This window comes from Chelonoidis abingdonii, chromosome 1, assembly GCF_003597395.2.
Source record: "Chelonoidis abingdonii isolate Lonesome George chromosome 1, CheloAbing_2.0, whole genome shotgun sequence".
Lineage (NCBI taxonomy): Eukaryota > Metazoa > Chordata > Testudines > Testudinidae > Chelonoidis > Chelonoidis abingdonii.
In genome coordinates, this window is record NC_133769.1 from 255,889,046 (window position 1) to 255,909,756 (window position 20,711).

Sequence of the window (20,711 nt, forward strand, 5' to 3'; positions counted from 1 at the left end):
CTGCAATCCAGAGGGCCCTGGGGTGGAACCCGGAGCAGAGAGCGAGCTGGGTTCCCCCCAAACCTCCCAACTCCTGATCAGACACAGGAGGAGTTGACTCAGACTGTGGGGAAGATCACTGAGGTGAGCAAATCTGCCAATAAGCGCAGGACCCACCAAGGTAGAGGAGGAACTTTGTCACATCACATACAACCAAAATAAAAAAAGGTTCCAACATAAGTGGAACCTGACCCAATCCCAGAGCTATATGCTACAGATAGAATCTAAAACAGAAGCAGAGCAGAAAGCCTTAAATAATTATATTTTCATTATGATAAATTGCTGGTGATATACATTGTTGTGTTTAAGGTTACAGAACAGTTTTCATTATAATTGCCTGTTTTCAGATGCTCGTATTCTTCATCTCTTAGGCTGGTCTAAGGCATGAGTGCTTTATTTTGCAACCTGAAAGTTAACATTGTTTGCACGCTAAAACTTAAGATCTAGAAGTGTTCTCTTTCAGAGAATGATGGACATTTGTTTCCAAATGTGAATGTAAAACAAATATATTTACAAATCCAGTATAATATAGTGCCTGTATTGTAATGTGCCTGTATTGTAATGGCACCATGCCATGTACTGCCTGATGGAATTATAGTAGTATAAAGTCACTGAAAAATGTGAAGTCCTAATTGTGAATAATGCAGCAGCCACTGGAAAGCTTGGTTTGGTTCCAGCACAAGGATGGTTCCAGCACAAGGAGCTGATGCCATTTTGGTTTAAAAGCCAAATCAGTGGTTTCTGAATTCACACATCTTTCCTGTGTATTTCATAACGCTGGGAACTAGTAATGTCAAATCTATTCAAAGCTTATGATTTACACAAATATTTGTGATACGAATTGGAAGGGAAGCTTTTTTAAGAACAAAGGCCTTCAGAGAATGCTTTAGGTGAGATATCTTTGCACAAGACATTTAGAAAGAGTCCAATAAAATTATAGCAGGAATTATACAATGACAGAAAGAGCATGGCATAATCACTTAGACAGATTGTCATCAACTGGTGGATCAACCATGCCAGTGAGTTTCTAAACAATCACAGAAATTAACTAGATCTTTGCAGGACAAAAATACAAATCTTGGCCATCTAACAGCAAAATAAAGCAAATCCAACCTCACTCTAATTACATAAAAAGACTAAATCTATCCTTTCATGTGTCTTATTAGAGCCTGGCCACAGAGAAATGCTGGAAAAGAAGAGATGTTTAAGGGGAATTATTTCACTTTTACATTAACTTTGATTAAATATCTCTGGAGGTTCCCCCCAAATCCCTCTACAAAATGATGCATTTCATAAGGTTCATTTTCCCCCTAAATATTGTAGGTTTCAAGAGATTATTGCACAGTCTATTCTGACACCTATTCTGGCATTAGATGTGACTATGGGGCTCCCATTACTGTCAGTGGGAGCTCCATGCAGGCAGTTGAGAGTTGAATCTGTTTTTTCACATTTTAAGGCTTATTTATTTAAATGATTTTATTTAAATGACTTATTTACTGTCCCTTCATTACATCCCTTTACTGAACTACCCATTCCCAATACTATTAATTGTAATGCGTGGAAACCTGGTCAAACTGCACATCTTGTCATGTGTGACTGCTTTACTTATAGCATGGTCCTTTATGTCTCACTGCACAAACCATATAGAGTTCTGTGTAGCCTCTTTTTTTTTCAAGGCTCTTAACAGATGGACTAGGAATTCTAAATATGACATATCCCATAGCAAAAATCTAAACAATTCTTTGAATATCTACTTTTGTAAGTGAGAGAAGGTTGCAAAACTATTCCAAATGATCAACTGCCCTGCTTGGCAATGTGATTAAATCCATTCAACAGGAAGGCTCCAGTACTTTTTACAATTTCATTATTCATTAAAATGTCTAGGGTATATTCCAAAATCACTACAATCAAACACTGAGGTTCTCAGTGTTCAAAACAAAATCCAATAATATTGTGGTGTTTTGAGGATTATGAACAACTGTGCATTTAATTTGACAGCCTAATCATCTTGAATTTTTTTCACAACAGTGATAACTCTGTTTCTTTCCTCTTACATACAGAGTTTGATTATTTGAAATAACTGAGCAGAAACTGAAATAACTTTAGCTCCTACAGGCTTTGAAAGGTCTTTTTAAATACAATTTTATTTCTCTGTATGAGCATAACATTTCATTAATTAAAATGCAGCTTGCCAGAACCTTAGAGAGTTCATCTGTCAGTTTACATGCTTATCTTCAAATAAACAACCTTTAAAAAATATGACCCCTAATGGGTTTTAAAAGCAAAGGTATTTAAAATGTATGTTTCTGCAGGTGTACTGTATCTGACCAACTCCAAATGCCCTGACATTTCTCATAAGTGTGGTGACTGCATAATATAAGTAGTCAGGGACAACTGAATAACATTCACGCAGCTTAGGGAGAAGTAGTCCATGGATAGACCTGAAATGTAAATTGTAGATTAAAGAGCTGATAATTTTGATTTGCTGAGGAGAAAAAAAATGGTGGTTGTCAGATCCACTTTTATTTATTTTTTCCTTCACTTGTCAGCACGTTTTTCCATATTAGGACCATAGTTAAGGTAGGCTGACCAGATATCCTGATTTTTCAGGACAGTCCCAATTTTGGGGGCTTTTTCTTATATAGGCTTCTATTACCTCCCACCCTCTGTCCTGATTTTTTACATGGGCTTTCTGGTCACCCTAGTTAAGGTGTGTGTGTGTAGGAAGGGGGAAAAGCCTGGATATTGCAGTGAAGACAGTTCTGAACATCTGCTGAAGCCATGAAAGTGGGCTTTACACAAAGCTGTACAAAACTCAGAACTTCCATATACTGGACTCTGAAAAACATTTGTTTCAAAAATACCCATGCATGCTATTTCCAAAACAAATCTTCTCCCAGAACCTCACCATCTACTATGTGAAACTGACATGATTCTTAAAAGCAGCAATGAGTCCTGTGGCACCCTATAGACTAACAGACATTTTGGACCATGAGATTTCATGGGTGAATACCCACTTCGTCAGATGCATGTAGTGGAAATTTCCAGGGGCAGGTATATATATGCAAGCAAGAAGCAGGCTAGAGATAACGAGGTTAGTTCAGTCAGGGAGGATGAGACCCTCTTCTACCACTTGAGGTGTGAACACCAAGAGAGGAGAAACTGCTTTTGTAGTTGGCTAGCCATTCACAGTCTTTGTTTAATCCTGAACTGATGGTGTCAAATTTGCAGATGAACTGAAGCTCAGCAACTGAAAGTCACTGAACGTCTAGTCCGAAGTTTTTTGCTTGCAGGTATGGCGAACCTTAAGATGTTATGTGTGGCCAGGTCCGAGGTTGAACGTGTCTATCCCTACAGGTTTGTATATTGCCATTCCTAATAACTTTGTGTCCATTACCTTTTCCATACTGAAGAGTCCAGTTAGCCGATGTTACTAGTCAGAGGGGGCATTGTCTGGTATATGATGGCATATATACTGTAATTTGGTGGACTGTGCAGGTGGAATGAACTGGTGATGACTGGTCTGATCTGTTAGGTCCTGTGATGCGTGTCACTGGTGGTAGATATTATGGCAAGTTGCCATCGGAGGTTTGTTGCATGGATGTGTGTACTCTGAGTTAGAGTTACTATGGTGGCAGTTACTGTGAGAATATGCTTCAGGTTGTCTGGGTTCCCAGACTAGGTAAGGACTAGGCCTGCCCACCCAGGCCTGTGAAAGTGGAGATTATTGTTCCAGGATGGGTTGTAGATTTCCTTGATGATGTGAGCATTTGGGAGTATTAGCTGGGACTGTATGTGATGGCCAGTTGGAGTTCCCTGTTTGCGTTTTTCTTGTGGTTTTGGCGGCAAACTTGGAGTACACGTTCTGCCTCTGTTGATCTGTTCCTTATTTCCTTGGTGCGAGTATTGTTCCTTAAGTTTTGAAGGAATGGCTCGGTGAAGATTTTGTCGGTTTTGTTTGGTATATTGATCCCAGGAATACTTATAGTACTGAGGGTTGGAGCAGATGGATGCTGTTGTATAGCCTCAGCTGCTTGGCTGTAGACCAATGGATTGTGGTGGTGTGCCAGGATGGAAGCTGGAGGCATGAAGTTAGGCCTTAGCAGTTCTAGGTTTTTCGGTACAGGGTGGTGTTAAATCGGACCATCACTTATTTGCACCCATAGGTAACTAGGAATAGTGATCCTCCCATGTTAGAGTTGGTCAGGCTGAAGCGTTGATGGTGGGTTGGAAGCTGTTGAAATCATGATGGAATTTTTCCAGAGCTCCTCCATGGGCGGTCACATGATGATGAAATGTCATCAGATGTAGCGTAGGTAGAGAAGGGGCATGAGTGACTGAGAGCCGTGATGGAAGCCGTTGTCCAGATCAGCCATTAAAATTTGGCATAATGTGGGCCGCAGGTGCCATATGCTTGCCATTGATCTGGAGTATATGCACATGTGAAATGGCGAACACAAAAAACCTCAAATAGTTTGCAGATGCCTTGTATGTGAGGGATAAAGGCACAAAAGCTCAGCAACTCAGTTTGTGGCTGTTGGCTAATCAGGGGATACTGTTTCCGACAAGCTTCGTATTCGCATCTGTGTGTGGGATGTTTTGTGTAGAGCACCTGCTACATCTCCATAGGGTGGCTTAGGGATGTGTTTCTGGAGAGTCACAATTGCAGTTGTAGTTTCTCAGGAAATCAGTGGTGTCAGCGGAGATAGCTGGGAGTGCTTGTCATAAAAGATAGCCTAAGGGTTATGTTTCGTTACCTAAAAGGGAACCCAAACACTGACCAGAGGACCCAATCGGAACGGTGTTTTAAAGAAGAGGAGGGAAACCTCAGGAGGGGTTTGGCTTGAGTTCTGGGTCTGTTTGGTTTCTTTCGGCTATGGGAGAACAACTTTTTTTTTCTATCTCCAATCTTCTGTCTACCCTTCTACTACCAAGTTGTGAGTACAAAGGTAGCAAAGCAATAGGCTGTTATGTGCTTTGTTTTGTATTTACATGTGTGTGCTGTGCTGGACTGGTTTAAATTGGCTATTTTTTTAATCAGACTGGTTATTCCTAATTCTTATAAGCAATTGCCCTGTATGAGCTTTTTATGCAGAGTTGATTTACTATGTAATTTCTTTCTTTTTTATATAAAGTTTTCTTTTAAGACTTGCTTGAGGTTTTTTTCTCTAGTTACGGCTACGGGACAACAAGGGGGGTGGAACATCTCTTTGTGTTAGCTTGACTAGGTTTGAATGCATAGCCTCAGGGGGAGGTAGATTGCCCTCTCTGGTTTGTATTCAAGGGGAATAGTATGGCATCGCTTAGGCTAACCCAGGGAAGGGGGGAAGCTGGGGGATGAGATAGAGGAGACCCAGGGGCTTTGGGTCTTGGGATAGGTTGGGGCGACTTGGGGGCGATCAGGAGCCCTGAATCCTGATTGGTGGCAGCGAGATCAGATCCAAGCTGGTAGAAAGCTTGGAGGTTTCATGTTAGCTTCTCAGTTTATGAACGCTAAGGTTCAGAATCTGAGTAGGAGGCTATTACAGTGCTGGTGGCATAGGGTCTGAGCAGAGAGTCCACATATCCAGACAGTCCTTCAGTGAGAATGCCAGTGCCTGAGATGATGGGGCATCCAGGATTTCCGGGTTTGTGGATCTTGGGTAGTAGATAGAATAACCCTGGTGGGTTATTGACATGATTCTTGTGAGTTTCACGGTGGCCAGTCATGAAACTGACAGGAAGCATGTCAATTTCATGCAGCAGCTGCCCAGGATTCCATGGTCGGTGGCTCTGGCTTATCTCTATGATGCAGACTGCCCCAGACTGGGGACCCTGGAGCTACCAGTTTTCCTCACTGGCAGGCTTCCCAACTCTCAGGGAAGCTGAATTACCAAGTGGCAAAGGTTGAACAGTCTGGGGTGTTAGATGGCCCAGGAGTCTGGAAGCTCTGGGGTCCCCAACCTGAACCAGTACACATGGTGGGGCTGTCCCAGAGCTGCAGACACTGGAAGCCCTGAGGTGCCCAGTCTCTGGGGTCCTCCATTGGAACTGTGCAAGTACTTCATCAAAAGTTTGTTGAACCTTACATTTTCATGAAACATTTCAGGTTTGACAATCAGCATTTTCCTATGAAGCTAAGTTTCATCAGATAATTCTCAACCAGCTCTAACCGTACACCCAGCTGGCAGAATAAGCAACAATTCAACCAATTTCTGAAGACCGTTAAAAAAAATCTTTATATGTTGCCCAATCACAGGGAGGTTAGAATCTGCTCTGCACTTCACTAGAGTGTGCAATGCCTGATTCAGCAGAAATTATTTATTCATGTATAGAATCATAGGACTGGAAGAGACCTCAAGGGGTCATCTAGTCCAGGTCCCTGTACTCAAGACAAGACTAAGGGAATGGCTACACTTGCAGATGCAGAGTTCTTTGAGTTAAACCAGCCTTCATAGAACACAGTAGGGAAAGTGCTGCAGTCTGTCCACACTGACGGCTTCAAGCGCATTGGTGTGGTCACATTTGTGGCACTTGCACCAGCGCATTATGGGCAGCTATCCCACAGAGCACCTCTTCCCATTCTGGCACTGTGGCTTGTGGGAAGGGGGAAGAGGGTGCAGGGTATTCTGAGTCCTGTCCCAATGCCCCCAATGCACCAGTTCACATCCCAGCAATCCCTATGTTTCCGTCCACATTTGGAGCCATCTTTCAACGTTTTTTGTACTGCGTGCTCTGTCTTCTCTTTCGGTCTGTGGGAATGGAGCCCGAACTGCTGAGGAAAATGCTGATGAGTCTTGCCAGCACATCATGTTTGCCAGTCGAGTTACTCCTTAAGATCCAAACTGATAGTGAGGACTCTGATGATGATATCGACTCGAGTAACGCATACGACACAAGATTGCTTGTGGCATTCACGGACATGCTCACCACCATGGAACGCCACGTTTGGGCTTGGGAAAAAAGTCACCGAGTGGTGGGATCACATCATCATGCAAGTCTGGGATGATGTGCAGTGACTGCAGCACTTTTGGATGAGAAAAGCCACTTTCATGGGACTGTGTGAGGAGCTCACCCTCGCCCTGTGGTGCAAGGACATGAGATTGAGAACTGCCCTGCCGGTGGAGAAGCGGGTTGCTATTGCAGTCTGGAAGCTGGCAACTCCAGACAACTACCAATCGGTCACTAACAGGTTTGGAGTGGGAAAATCAACCGTTGGAATCGCGTTGATGCAAGTTTTCAAGGCTATTAATCGGATCCTGCTCAGAAGGACTGTGACTCTGGGTAACGTGCATGACATTGTGGCTGGCTTTGCACAAATGGGTTTCACTAACTGCAGAGGGGCGATAGATGGGACACATCTTCCAATTCTGGCACCAGCCCACCTAGCCTCCGAGTATGTTAATTGAAAGGGGTATTTCTCTATGGTTCTTCACTCGCTTGTGGATCACTGGGGTGTTTCATTGACGTTAACGCAGGCTGGCCTGGAAAGGTGCATGACAAACGCATCTTTCGGAACATTGGCCTGTTCAGAAAGCTGCAAGCTGGCACTTTTTTCCCAGACCAGAAGATCACCGTGGGGGAAGTTGAAATGCCCATTGTGATCCTTGGAGACCCTGCTCATCCTTTAATGCTGTGGCTCATGAAACCCTACACAGGGAGCCTTGACAGCAGCAAGGAGCAGTTCAATAACAGACTGAGCCGGTGCAGAATGACTGTGGAGTGTGCTTTTGGCTGTTTAAAGGGTCGCTGGCACACTCTGTATGGGAAACTGGACCTGGCTGATGACAACATCCTCTCAGTTATATCTGCATGCTGTACCCTCCAAAACATTTGTGAAGGGAAGGTGGAAAGATTCACTCAGGCATGGACCTCCGAGGTTCAACACCTGGAGGCTGAATTTGCACATCCAGAGAGCAGGGTTATTAGAGGGGCCAAGCGTGGGGCTGCAAGGATTAGGGATGCCTTGAGGGAGCAATTTGAGGCTGAAAACCAGCAGTAATGTCTGGTGCCCTGCACGGGAGTGAAGTGCAGTGGTTCCAATGTTAGTAGGAATCTGTGTTTGCTACGCTGACTTGTAATGCCTGTTGCTTTCCTGGGCTAAGGTATCTTTTACTTTATGCAATAATAAAGAATGTTTTCAAAGCCAAAAAATCCATTTATTGAAAAGAAACCCAATTGCTTGGAAAACAGAAAGGGCATGACACATCTATGCTGTGTGGGATGAGGGAAGGAGGTGGGATGGGGAATGGTACAATTACAGATTTGTGTATGTCCTGTTATCATATTCAGCCTTCCTGTCTGGAGTGCTGTGCAATGAGTGCTGCACTTCAGGATGGCTATTGCATGGTGATGGGGGCTGAGTGCAGTGAGTAAGGGTCATCGTTTTCAAGGCTGGGTGGTAAAGCTACAGGTGTTAAGAACCCAGATGTTGGGGAAAGTGAGTGAGAGGTGACACGGGAGCACAAGGGAAAGAGTTTGGGGACAAGGCCTGTGGGGATGGTGGGGGTGGTAGTGCTCCACCTGCATGGCTACGAGTGCCTGGATCGAGTCCACTTGGCATGATGCTTAGCAGCTGCTCCGTGCTTTGCTGCTGGAGTGCCAGGCTTTTGTGCCAGTGCTCCTCATTCTGTTGGTGGATCCTCCTTTCACTCTCCCTCCACTCCTGCACTTTCAGATTCTTGTTAAGGGACTGCTGCATTACTTCATGCAGCATGTCTTCTTTGCTTTTGCGTGGACTCTTCCTAATTCTTTGGAATCTTTTGGCCGGTAATAAGATGGATGGCTGAGAGCTGAAGGTTGCATCTGTAAAGGCAAAATGCAACACTTAACAGAGGCAGCATTGTTCACACCAGACAAAGCAATGATTCCCCTGTACTTAAGGGCAAGCACAGTCTACACAATAGCATAATTTGTCCATCCCAAAGCAAGCAGACATAACCCACAGAAGCCCCAAAATGGTGGGTCAGCACAGGGTCAAGGGGGACTGATTGTTTCACCACTGTACTGTCCTCTGGGGATAGCCAAAAGCTACGGGGGGCCCTATACTGAATACTCTCCCCACATTTTCCATAGGATGAGTTCATCCTGGAAGATATCTTGCTGCTGAGGGTGACCTGGGAAGCAAGGGAGGGTATTCTACTACAGTGTGGCTTCTACCCTGGACTATATGCAGTTTGTCTGTGTGCAGCAGTGGTCCCTCCGCCCCTCACGGCATAGTGGTATGGACATATTAGCCTGACTGGGACAAGGACCACAGTGGCTCTCCCAAGAAGCATGCGCATTGTCAACTTCTGGATGAGACCTTTGAACAGATTGCTGAGGCCGATTACTGCAATGTGAGAAAGCCCTATTCCGCATCTAAGCATGCATCCAGCCCTAACCCTCCTCGCCCCAAGAGCCTGCACTGAATAACTTCCTTCTCAAAATAAAAACCGCTTACCAGGCGCCTCCTCTGGTGTTCGTCCTTCTGCAAGTACTGGCTGCTGTGACTGGCTGCCTTTCTCCTGGCTTGAGAACAGCTCCTGGCTGCATGCATTTAGGGATGCCAGGGTGTCTTTCTCCTCATCCTCCTCCTGCCTTGTTGAACTGGGCTCTGAAGTGTCCATGGTGGTACTCGGAATGAAGGTGGAGTTGCCCCCCAGTATTGTGTCCAGCTTTTTGTAGAAACAGCAGGTCGCTGAGGCAGCACTGAAGCTGCGGTTTGCCTCACGGGCTTTGTGGTAGGCATTCTGAAGCTCCTTCACTTTAACCCTGCACTACAGTGCGTCTCAGTCATAGCCCCTTTCCATCACGTCCCTTGATATCTGCCCAAAGGTATCATAATTCCTATGGCTGGAGTGCAGCTGGGACTGGACAACTACCTCCCCCCAAACATTGATGAGGCCAAGCACGTCGCCATTGATCCATACTGGGGATCGGCTGGTGCATGGAGGCATGGTCACCTGGAAAGATTTGCTGAGAGCACTTCATGTCTGGCTGAGCAAACAGGAGGGGGATTTTCAAAACTCCCAGAGAATTTAAAGGGCGGTTCTGATGGTTGGTCACCTGAGGGCAAGGCAATAGAGTTCAAAGTGATGACCAGAGTGGCTAGAACAGGCATTGTGGGACACTTCTGAAGGCCAGTCAGAGCACATTAACAGGCCAGGGCATCCACACTGGCACCAGGGCGCTCCAGCGGGGGCGCATCAGACATTATTTCACTCGCCGAGGTGGAGTACCAGGAGCGCTCTAGCCATGGAGTCAGAGCGCTCTACGTGTCTTGCCAGTATGGATGCTTCGTGAGGTAGGGCACTCGGGGCTGCTTTAATGCGCTCTAACTCATAAGTGTAGCCAAGCTGTAAGTATTAGCTAGACATTCCTGACAGATGTGTTTCTAATCTGCTCTTAAAAATCTCCAATGACAGAGATTCTACAACCTCCCTAGGGAATTTATTTCAGTGCTTAACTACCCTGAAAGGAAGTTTTTCCTAGTGTTCAACCTAATTTTCCCTTGATGCAATTTAAGACCATTGCTTCTTGTCCTATCCTCAGAGAACAATTTTTTTCCCTCCTCCTTGTAACAACCTTTTATGTACTTGAAAACTGTTATCATGTCCCCGCCTCAGTCTTCTCTTCTCCAGATTAGACAAACCCAATTTCTTCAATCTTCCCTCACAGGTCATGTTTTCTAGACCTTTAATCATCTTTTGTTGCTCTCCTCTGGACTTCCTCCAGTTTGTCCACATCCTTCCTGAAACGTGGTGTCCAGAACAGGGCACAATACTCCAGCTGAGGCCTACTCAACACGGAGTACAGTGGAATAATTACTACTTGTGTTTTGCTGACAACACTCCGGGTAATACATCCCAGAATGATATTTGCTTTTTTGCAACAGTGTTACACTGTTGACTCATATTTAGCTTCTGATTCACTATGCCCCCCAGATCCCTTTTTAGGCAGTCATTTCTCATTTTATATATGTGCAACTGATTGTTCCTTCCTAAGTGGAGTACTTTGCATTTGTCCTTATTGAATTTCATCCTATTTACTTTAGACTGTTTCTCAAGTTTGTCCAGATAATTTTGAATTTTAATCCTATCCTTCAAAGCACTTGCAACCCCTCCAAGTTTGATATCATCCACAGACTTTATAAATGTACTCTCTATGCCATTATCTAAATCACTGATGAAGATACTGACCGGAACCAGACCCAGAACTGATCCCTGCAGGACCTCACTCGATATGCCCTTCCAGCATGACTGTGAACCACCAAGAACTATTTTCTGGGAAAGGTCTTCCAACCAGTTATGCACTCACCTTATAGTAGTGCCATCTAGGTTGTATTTCCCTTGTTTGTTTATGAGAAGGTCATGCAAGACATTATCAAAAGCCTTAATAAAGTCTACCATTTGCCCCCATCCAGAACGCCTGTTACCCTGTCAAAGAAAGCTTTTAGGTTGATTTGACATGATTTGTTCTTGACAAATCCATGACGACTATTATTTATCACCTTATTATCTTCTAGGTGTTTGCAAATTGATTGCTTAATTATTTGCTCCATTATCTTTCCAGGTATTGAAGTTAAGCTGATTGGTCTGTAATTCCCTGGATTGCCCTTATTTCCCTTTTTATAGATGGGCACTATATTTGCCTTTTTCCAGTTTTCTGGAATCTCTCCTATCTTCCATGATTTTTCTAAGATAATCACTAATGGTTGTGATATCTCTTCAGTCAGCTTTTTGAGTATTTTAGCCTCTGCTTCTACCTCATTTTCTTTGTCGTTCACTATGTTAGATGTCCAATTGCAACTAAACTTTTTGGTGAACACTGAAATAAAAAAGTCACTTAGCACTTCTTCCATTTCCAGTTATTATTTTCCCCTCTCCCCTTACTGAATAATGGGTATACCTTGTCCTTGGTCTTCCTCTTGCTTCTAATGACTGACATTGGTTATTTGGTCTCTTAAGAATATTTCACAATGAAATAATGAGCCAAAGTGTGGTCAAGTAATTGAGTATAGAATTTATCAACAGTCTTGCTATTTTAATATTATCTTTTTTTTTCTTATCTGACTGTCTGGCCATTCCTGACCTCAGTTTAAAGGAGACGTTTCAGAGTAGTTGCCGTGTGAGTCTGTATCCACAAAAAGAACTTACGCTAAAATAAATTTGTTAGTCTCTAAGGTGCCACAAGTACTCCTGTTCTTTTTTTAAAAGAGAGACAGTCAGTAGTATGGTCTGGAAATATCCCGTCACTATAGAATGCATGAGGGAATAGAAGCATCTCTTCCTGGCTTATACTGGGAATTGACCTGGCACGTAATGAGGAGTGAGCCCCATTCCATATGCTAACCGTATGATATCGGCAGGTTACCATAGCAGAGGTGGAGAGCACCATGAATGTTTAATGCAACCTTTCTGTAGCTGCAACAAGGGGGCTTAGGCAGGGTTTAAAATTGTGATTAGTCTTTTCAGTTATTAAAATAAATAAATAATAAAGAGAGAGGGGGTCCTGCACTAAAATAAAAGTCTTCACTTCAGGAAAGTCAGACGAAGCTCCACAGGCTGCCTAGATTTATAATAATAATAATTTTTTATTATAAATCTAGGCAGCCTGCGGAGCTTCATCTGGATCTCTTGAAGTGAAGACTTATTTTAGTGCAGGATCCCCTCTCTCTCTTCCCACCACCTCTCTCACACAATTTTAAAATTTTAGAATGCTATCCAATGTGTCATACTCCAGATTCTTCTGCCCACCAGTACCAGACAATTCCCCATGAGGTCTCAATTTCTCAATCAACTCATAAATTTACATACATGGTTTTGATCCCCTTGGCAGTTTTAAATTAGGTCATCAGAAGTTTGCACAATTTGGACTTAATCCAATGCTCATTGACATCAAAGGAAAGGCTCCTGTTGACATCAATGATACAGGTGTTTCGTGCACAAAAAAATAAAAATAAAAAGTCCACATGCAAAACTGAAGATAGAAATTAAGAAACCAAGTTGAGGCTACTTTGAAAATCTGTCCATATGCTATATACATTTGGGAACAGTCGGTCTTATCCTGGAAGGAGGTGGGTACCCCCAACAGGAATTTAGCATGGTCAGCCTCTTTCAGAACCAAGCCCTTTATGCTCTACAATTATCCCATTCACTTAAAAAAGCCTGTTATTTTTAGCTACAAATATACTGAGAATTTTGCTGTAGTTACTCGTTTTCATTTCAGCTATTTGCACTTTTACAGTTGTTTGTCTCGAAAGCCCTTGGAACTGGTAAATATTGATGGTCTAATCCTGCAATCCCTACTTACATAGTCAGAGTTTTCTTGAGTAAAGGGTGCGGGATATGCCCCCGAAATCGTCTTTTTCCCTGTTACAAACACCCACGCAATGCAAATACGTTAGTAGTTGCTGAATCAATGTCACAAGTGCTTTTCAGAACAGCTTTTTATAACAGCTACAACATTAGTTTCCAATTACAACACATCAGTTACTAGCCAAGCGAGATGAAGAACTTTAATTACTTATTCATGTGATTACACTTGAAATTACACTGTCTTATATCCCTCAAGATGAATATACAGCATTACCCGCATCAATAAACTCAAATGCTGCTTTTGTATTCTAGCCAGCATGGAGAATGGCTCATGTTCATTTGGGAATTCTTCTCTTCTGATAGATCACCGGCAACAGTTTTCTTGTATCTAGCATACAAAATATTTATTTTTTTACTTAGGGAAAACATTGCATTTCTAGTGGAAATGATCAGCTAGATTAGTCAATGACAGAGCTGGTCAAAAAATGGTAAGTATATTTGATGAAACTTTTTGAAAAAAATTTAAGTTTTCCAATATTCTGACAAAAACAACAAACATCTAAAAGTGTTCAGTTTTTGCCCTTTTTCTACCCTTTCCCCTCTCCCACCTTTGTTAGTGACAAAAGAAGGTAGGGAATGCAGAGAGAGAATACAGACATGGAAAAAATAGAAAATGAAAAGTTCTCTGTTCTTCTGTTGAAAAATTAAAAAAATTCCACAACAACAAAATTCTCCATGAAAATTTTCTTCTTTGAAAAAAAAGGGTGATATTTCACTGCAAAAAGTTTAGAATGAAAAAATGCAGCCAGGTTAGTCAATAGCATTCTCCTTTCCACAATAGATACTAAAATTTACAAAACCCAGATCTCTTTTGGTTACATTGAATTGAAATATTTTAGTCCTGGTTACACAAAAAGAAATTTAGTTCTCACTGTGCTTTAGATACGATGGACTGGCTCTGCAGTCCTCTTCTTTACAAAGTTATGAAGAGTAAACCTCTTCCAAAATGGGAATCATTTTAAAGCACCTGGGAGCCTAATACTGGAAAAAGAATTATTTCTGGAGAATTGATAACAGGTAAATGCCTCCCTTCTCCCTTGTCTATACTCGTGATTGAGGCCTATGCCAACAGATATTAGACAAACTCTCTTAATAGTTAAGGTGCATGTGCCCTACCAAAGTTTTAAAGTTGGTATTTTGAACTCAGTTATTTGCCTTAAATGCAACTTGTACTGTTGTTGAGTAAAGGCATCATACACTTTTGGTTCTGAGTATTTGGCTAAGGACTGCAGTATAAATGTAATATGGACCTTGTGCAGGGCTAACGGGGGGCTGTAACATCATTCTCCAAACTAAAGAAAAAATATAGCACCCTCTTTTTCTTTATAGCACCGGCTTGTTTTTAAACAAAAAAATCTCTCAAAAAACAAAAACCAGAATTCCCTTAGCTATCGGTCAGTTAAGGGGAGTCCCCTAAAATCCTGCTGGGTGGCTCCTTTCCATCTCTACAACAAAGGAAATACGGAATCTTCAGTATCTGCAGCTGTCACAAATATAAAGGGAAAGGTAACAACTTTTATGTAGGCAGTAACATAAATCCCTCCTGGCCAGAGGTACAGAATCACTTACATATAAGGAGTTAATCAGTTCAATTAACCTAGTTGGCACCTGACCAGAAGGACCAGTGGGGAAAGAAGATACTTTCCAATCATGGTGGGGGATGGGAAAGGTTTTGTTTGCGCTCTCTTTGTTGGTTCCCTTTGGGGACAAAGAGAGAGACCAAGCAGGTAACCCAGCTCCTAAAGAGATTCTGAATGGATACATCTAAAAATTACAGAAATTGTAAGTGATAGCAAGGAAATCTTTTGTTTTAGCATGTGAATTTTTTGTACGCTAAGAGGGAGGTTTATTCCACTTTTTGTAACTTTGAAGTTGAGCCTAGAGGGGAATCCTCTGTGTTTTAAATCTTTTTATTTACACTGTAAAGTTATCTTCCATCCTGATTTTGCAGGTGTGATTCTTTTTTTTTTTTAAATAAAATTCTTCTTTTAAGAACCTGATTGATTTTCAGTGTCCTAAAAACCAAGGATTTGGTCTGTGCTCACTTTGTTAACCTATTGGTTGGTAGATTATTCTCAAGCCCCCCCTCCCAGGAAAAGGGGTGAAGGAACTTGGGGAGTTATTTTGGGGGAGATAGGGTTCCAAGTGGCTCCTCTCTGAATGTTTGTTAAAATCACTTGGTGGTGGCAGCAATACCATCCAAAGACAAGGAAAGGAATTTGTGCCTTGGGGAAGTTTTTAACCTAAGCTGGTGGAATATAAGCTTAGGGGATATTTCATGCGGGTCCCCACATCTGTACCCCCGAGTTCAGAGGGGGGAGTGAACCCTGACAGCAGCCTCTCAAGGCCCAATCAAGTCCTTTGGCATCCAAGAAGCACTCAGATTCTCCTTGGTCTAGCCCTGACCCTCTCCTAACCAAGTAGGGGGAGGGAGCTGATTCTCTTCCCCTTTGAGGTTATGTCTACATAGGTGCTGGAACTAGGGGTGCTGCCACAATCCCTGGCTTGAAGTGGTTTCCATTATCTACAAGCTTTACAGTTTGGTTCAATGGCTCTCAGCATCCCCACTATACAAATTGTTCCAGCAGCAGCTATGTCTATGCTGCAGCTGAGAGAGACCTTCCCAGCCTGGGTAGACTGCCTTGCCCTAGTGGAGCTCATGCTCATGGGGCTCAAAACAGCCATGTGGATGTTCTGTCTCAGGCTGGAGCTCAGACTCTCAAACCTAGGGAGCGGGTGGGCTTGAGATCCCGCAATGTCCTCACTGCTATTTTTAGTGCACTCGCTCAAGCTGTCTACCTGATCTGGGAGACTCCCTTCCAGCTATAGAGTGGACGTACCCCTGAAAGGCCCTCTCCCTGCTTCCTGGTCTGGATTGAATAGTCACCCTCCTGGCCTGATGAAAGCTTTTTCACTCCAATTGGCAGGGAATACAGATTTTAGGGAGCAAGGCAGGCCCTCTGCCTGGTCTCCTTTGTAGGGAATTAACCACTTGTTTCTCTATTCCTAAGTGGAGTATACACACTCCCATCATAAACGCTTTGTATAGCCAAGGAGTTACAGAAGAGGGTACACTTTCTTTTCCCATAGCACAGAGGTGTACACTAAAGAAATGGGCTCCCAAGGAATTTTTTATCTTTGAATCCCTTGCTACTATGCAATATGTCAATGATTATGGTCTTACCTGCAGCTGAGCAAATAGAGACATGGCTAGGTCTTAGTACCTATTTACTCAACAATTACCACAAAGCATCCAGGACTGTTTCTGAAAAAGCCTGTACAGAACACTTTGGAATTTCACCTCATAAGTGACCTATAGGAAGTTTAGGAAGAAATTGAATTACACTTCAGGTGATGAAAATAATTTGAACACCATCTGGAACAATGAAAATAAAGGGGTTCCCTCCTCCTTGAGATTGATGGATTGGGTTTACGTTTGTAATAATTCTTAATTGTTATGTACTGAACAACATGTTTGCATTTGAATGGTTAAATGCTTGGTATTATTCTGCTAAAACGTTGCAATAAAATGCATTTAAAGGTTTCTATTTTCTGATGTCTTTTCAGATATGGGAAACATTTCTGAGAATTAATATGACCTACCAAGAAAGCATAAACTCACACCACTGTCTGATTGAATCAGGATCAGACAGAAAATGAGCCAGGTCCTTTGGGAAGATTTCAGGGAATGGTTCATATTTCTGCACATTTATTTTATTAATTGCTTGTTCAGTATTCAGAGTGACATGAAAAATGAGGATGTTAACTGGTTGACTGACACTCAAAAAATAAAGCTGGTGTACCTTTGCTCTCCTACTTTGGTCCTTTACCTAGCATAGCTCAAGTGGTCCTGAGGATCAGGTCCAAACAGTAACATAGAGATTCCCACATTAAATCAGTGGTCCATCTAGCCAAGTATCCTATCTATGATAGTGGCCTTGCAACCACTATTTGCTCTCCAGTGATTAAAGGATTTCATTTCAGCCAAGTTTCCCCTCATACCACTGCAGAGAGCTATATGAGTGTATAGTTGGGAAACAGAGGAAGCAGAATGCTTGTGGGCAAGTTAGGCTATACAAATAGGAGTCACAAGAATGGATTGAACACCAAGCTGAGGAGTTTTCAAGCTACATTAAGGGTCTGATGCAAAGCCCACTGAAGTTAGTGGAAAGATTCCCATTTACTTCAGTGGGCTTTGGCTCATGCCCTAACGTAGTGCTTGTAACAAGAAATTAAACCAGGGGTCAGCAACCTCTAGCACGCGGCTCCCCAGGTTAAGTACCCTGGCAGGCCAGGTCAGTTTGTTTACCTGCTGCATCAGCAGGTTCGGTCGACTGCAGCTCCCACTGGCTGCAGTTCGCCATCCCAGGCTAATGGGGCGGGGGGAAGTGGCACGGGTGAGGGATGTGCTGGCCGTGGCTTCCCGCCACCCCCATTGGCCTGGGATGGCAAACCATGGCCAGTGGGAGCTGCAATTGGGCCAAACCTGCCGATGCAGCAGGTAAACAAACTGGCCCGGCCCACCAGGGTGCTTACCCTGGCCAGCTGCATGCCAGAGGTTGCCGATCCTTGAATCAAACTGACAGTTGAAGAAAAAACAAAACTAATGCAACTGCTTCAAATGTTCTGCGGGATCCTGCTCCCAACTTTCGCTACTACATAATCCAATGGAGTACAGGTAAATTAGCCATAAGACATCAAATCTGATCACATCTGCACTATGTAGGCTTTTATTTTTTCAGGATGAAGTCTGAAAAGTCTGGCTTTATATTCCAGTCATAATCATCTTTATTTATATTGCTAATGATTGCTATAAGAGTCAATTTCATCTGAAGGATTTGTCATTTTGTGAAGGGAGGTGTAACAGAGTGCAATAATTCATTTGCATACGAATCCTAACTTGCTTATGTAAATTATTAGTTATATTATTGTAGCTCCTAAGAGCCCATGTCATGCACCACGACCCCATTGTACTAGGGTCTGTACAAATAGAACAAAAAAAGACAGTCCCTAACTCCTGTGTGACTGTCTACTGGAGAGCCCCTACTTTTATGTTAAGACATGTTCTTTTTTACAGTCATAATGACCAGGTGGAAATAAAAGCATACTCCTAAGGATGGCATCTTTCTAATGCAATTATAACATTACGCATTTTGTGGAGTCTGTCATTACTGTGCACTCTCATTAGGTCTACAAATTTACCCAATATTTTGGACCAAAAAGAGCCAGCATTGCACACATGAAGTCTTCAGGCATTAGTATTACATAATGGGTCAAGTGCATTATGGGTTTATTCCACCTTACTCTGAAGTGTCAAACATACATCATTGCTGGAAGCAGGGACAGAGTTTGATGGCAAATCTTCTCTTCTTGTGGGTAGGACTAGGCAGAAAGGGAATAATCTCTATGTTTTTATATATTATGCATCAATATGTCATTGCAAAATGTTATAGAAAGAGTTGTTTTAGGTTTACAGTCTTTCATGTTTCATTGAAGTATGCTTTCCAGCACTGCTATTTGCATTTCAGAAGGGAAGGTGCTATTTCAATCACAAATGTCTGATATAATTCAGGCAGAACTGCTTCTTGTGATGTGGACTGCATGAAAAATTTAAACTCTGTGTCATGGTCAGATTTTATATGTATATTTCATTTGATTATTTTCAGTTTATAAAAATGTACCCATCCAACATGCTAGGTACAGTTAATATTTTCATAATCTGTCATAGAGCAGGTTGGAAATTTTCTGACAAAACAGAGTTTTGCTGAAAAATGCCAGTTCATTAAACCTGAAATGTCTGAAGAAAGTGAGTCAACTTTGACAACTTTACTCAAGTCACAGGCAGATTTCTGTCAGAAAACTGCCTGGATCCCTTTCATGTTGCCAAGGAACCCAGAACTTCCATGGTCACAGCTCCAGGACAGCCCCACCAAACAGACTGACCCAGGGCCAGGTCCCCCTGGATTTCCAGGGTCCATAGTTCTCAGGCAGCCCCCGCCCCCAGCCCCAACCAGTTCTCTGTTGCATTTCAAAATCTTGAAATTCCTTATGAACCCAAAATCCTGAGTTTCAGACAGTTTTAATAATAATTCTGGGTTTGACAGTTTATATTTTCTCCTAACAGCAGCAGTTTGTCACACCTGAAAGTTTCTCTCGAATTTTTGGCTTACTTCATTCAGTGTCATTATATTTATGACTCAAATCAGACTATTCATCTGTCAGTGTATAACACAACATATGTATTCCATTTCCCACTCTGTATTCTCTGTGAATTACCATGTTTTCTGACTAACAATTCTATCAAGTGGAGCAAGAAAGGAGGGAGATGAGGGGAGATATGATGCAAGGAGTTTGCATGCTAGAATTTCATCTCTAGAGTTTATAACATCATTCTCCACTGAGGACACCACAGATAATCTTGGATGTAGCCACAGTGATCCACACTTTTAACGTATGGTCTGGGTTATGGTGATTCTCCATAGCTAATTATGGATCCATCATCTTTTAAAAAGCTATATTGATTCAGAACACAGAAGCCATATGCTCAGCCATACAGGACACCCAGAATACATCCTCCCAGTGATCTGCTTCGTTATCTATGGGATACAAGGTCAAATTCAAGGTTTTGGTTCTTATCTTCAAAGCTATTCATAAAAATGACCCAGATTATCTGAGTGATCATCACCCTATGCTAACATGACTTCCCATGACAGCCACCTTCTCCCGGAACAATTGAGTGAAACTTGTGCATTCAGGAGACAGAATTTCCTCAGCAACTGGCCCATAAATCTGAAACACACTCCTGGATGAGATCTGAACAACCATGAACCTCAGTGTATCTGAGCAAACTGCAGTACTCAGTTCTCTGACTGAGCTCTTCCTCTGTAATATCGTATATCTTTTTAAAAAGAAAACACATAATGAAACAAAAATCCTATAAAATAAACATGATCCAGTCTAGTCCCTGCTGAATTAAGGGGTCAGAGAAATATATCTTTGTGCACACTTCACAATTTGTAGCAGAGTTTATTAGCAGCAAATGGTGATGACAATGACAATATTTTGTTAGCCTCATATAACAGTGCTTCATATAACAGTATTAAATTAGTGCTTCATATAACAGTATTAAATTAGTCCTTTTAAAATCCAAGGGTCTTTTCAGTCTGTGAATTCTGCAAGGATTTTAATTATGGACTCTGAGGTCAAAAAGCAGATGCTCTACTCCCTTAAATTAAAGGAGATTCAATTTAACTGTTTTGTAGTGTAATCTGGGGACTGTAACTGTAACATCTCCTTCTCTTCTGTGCTACTGAGAAGCGGATCTTCACACAATTG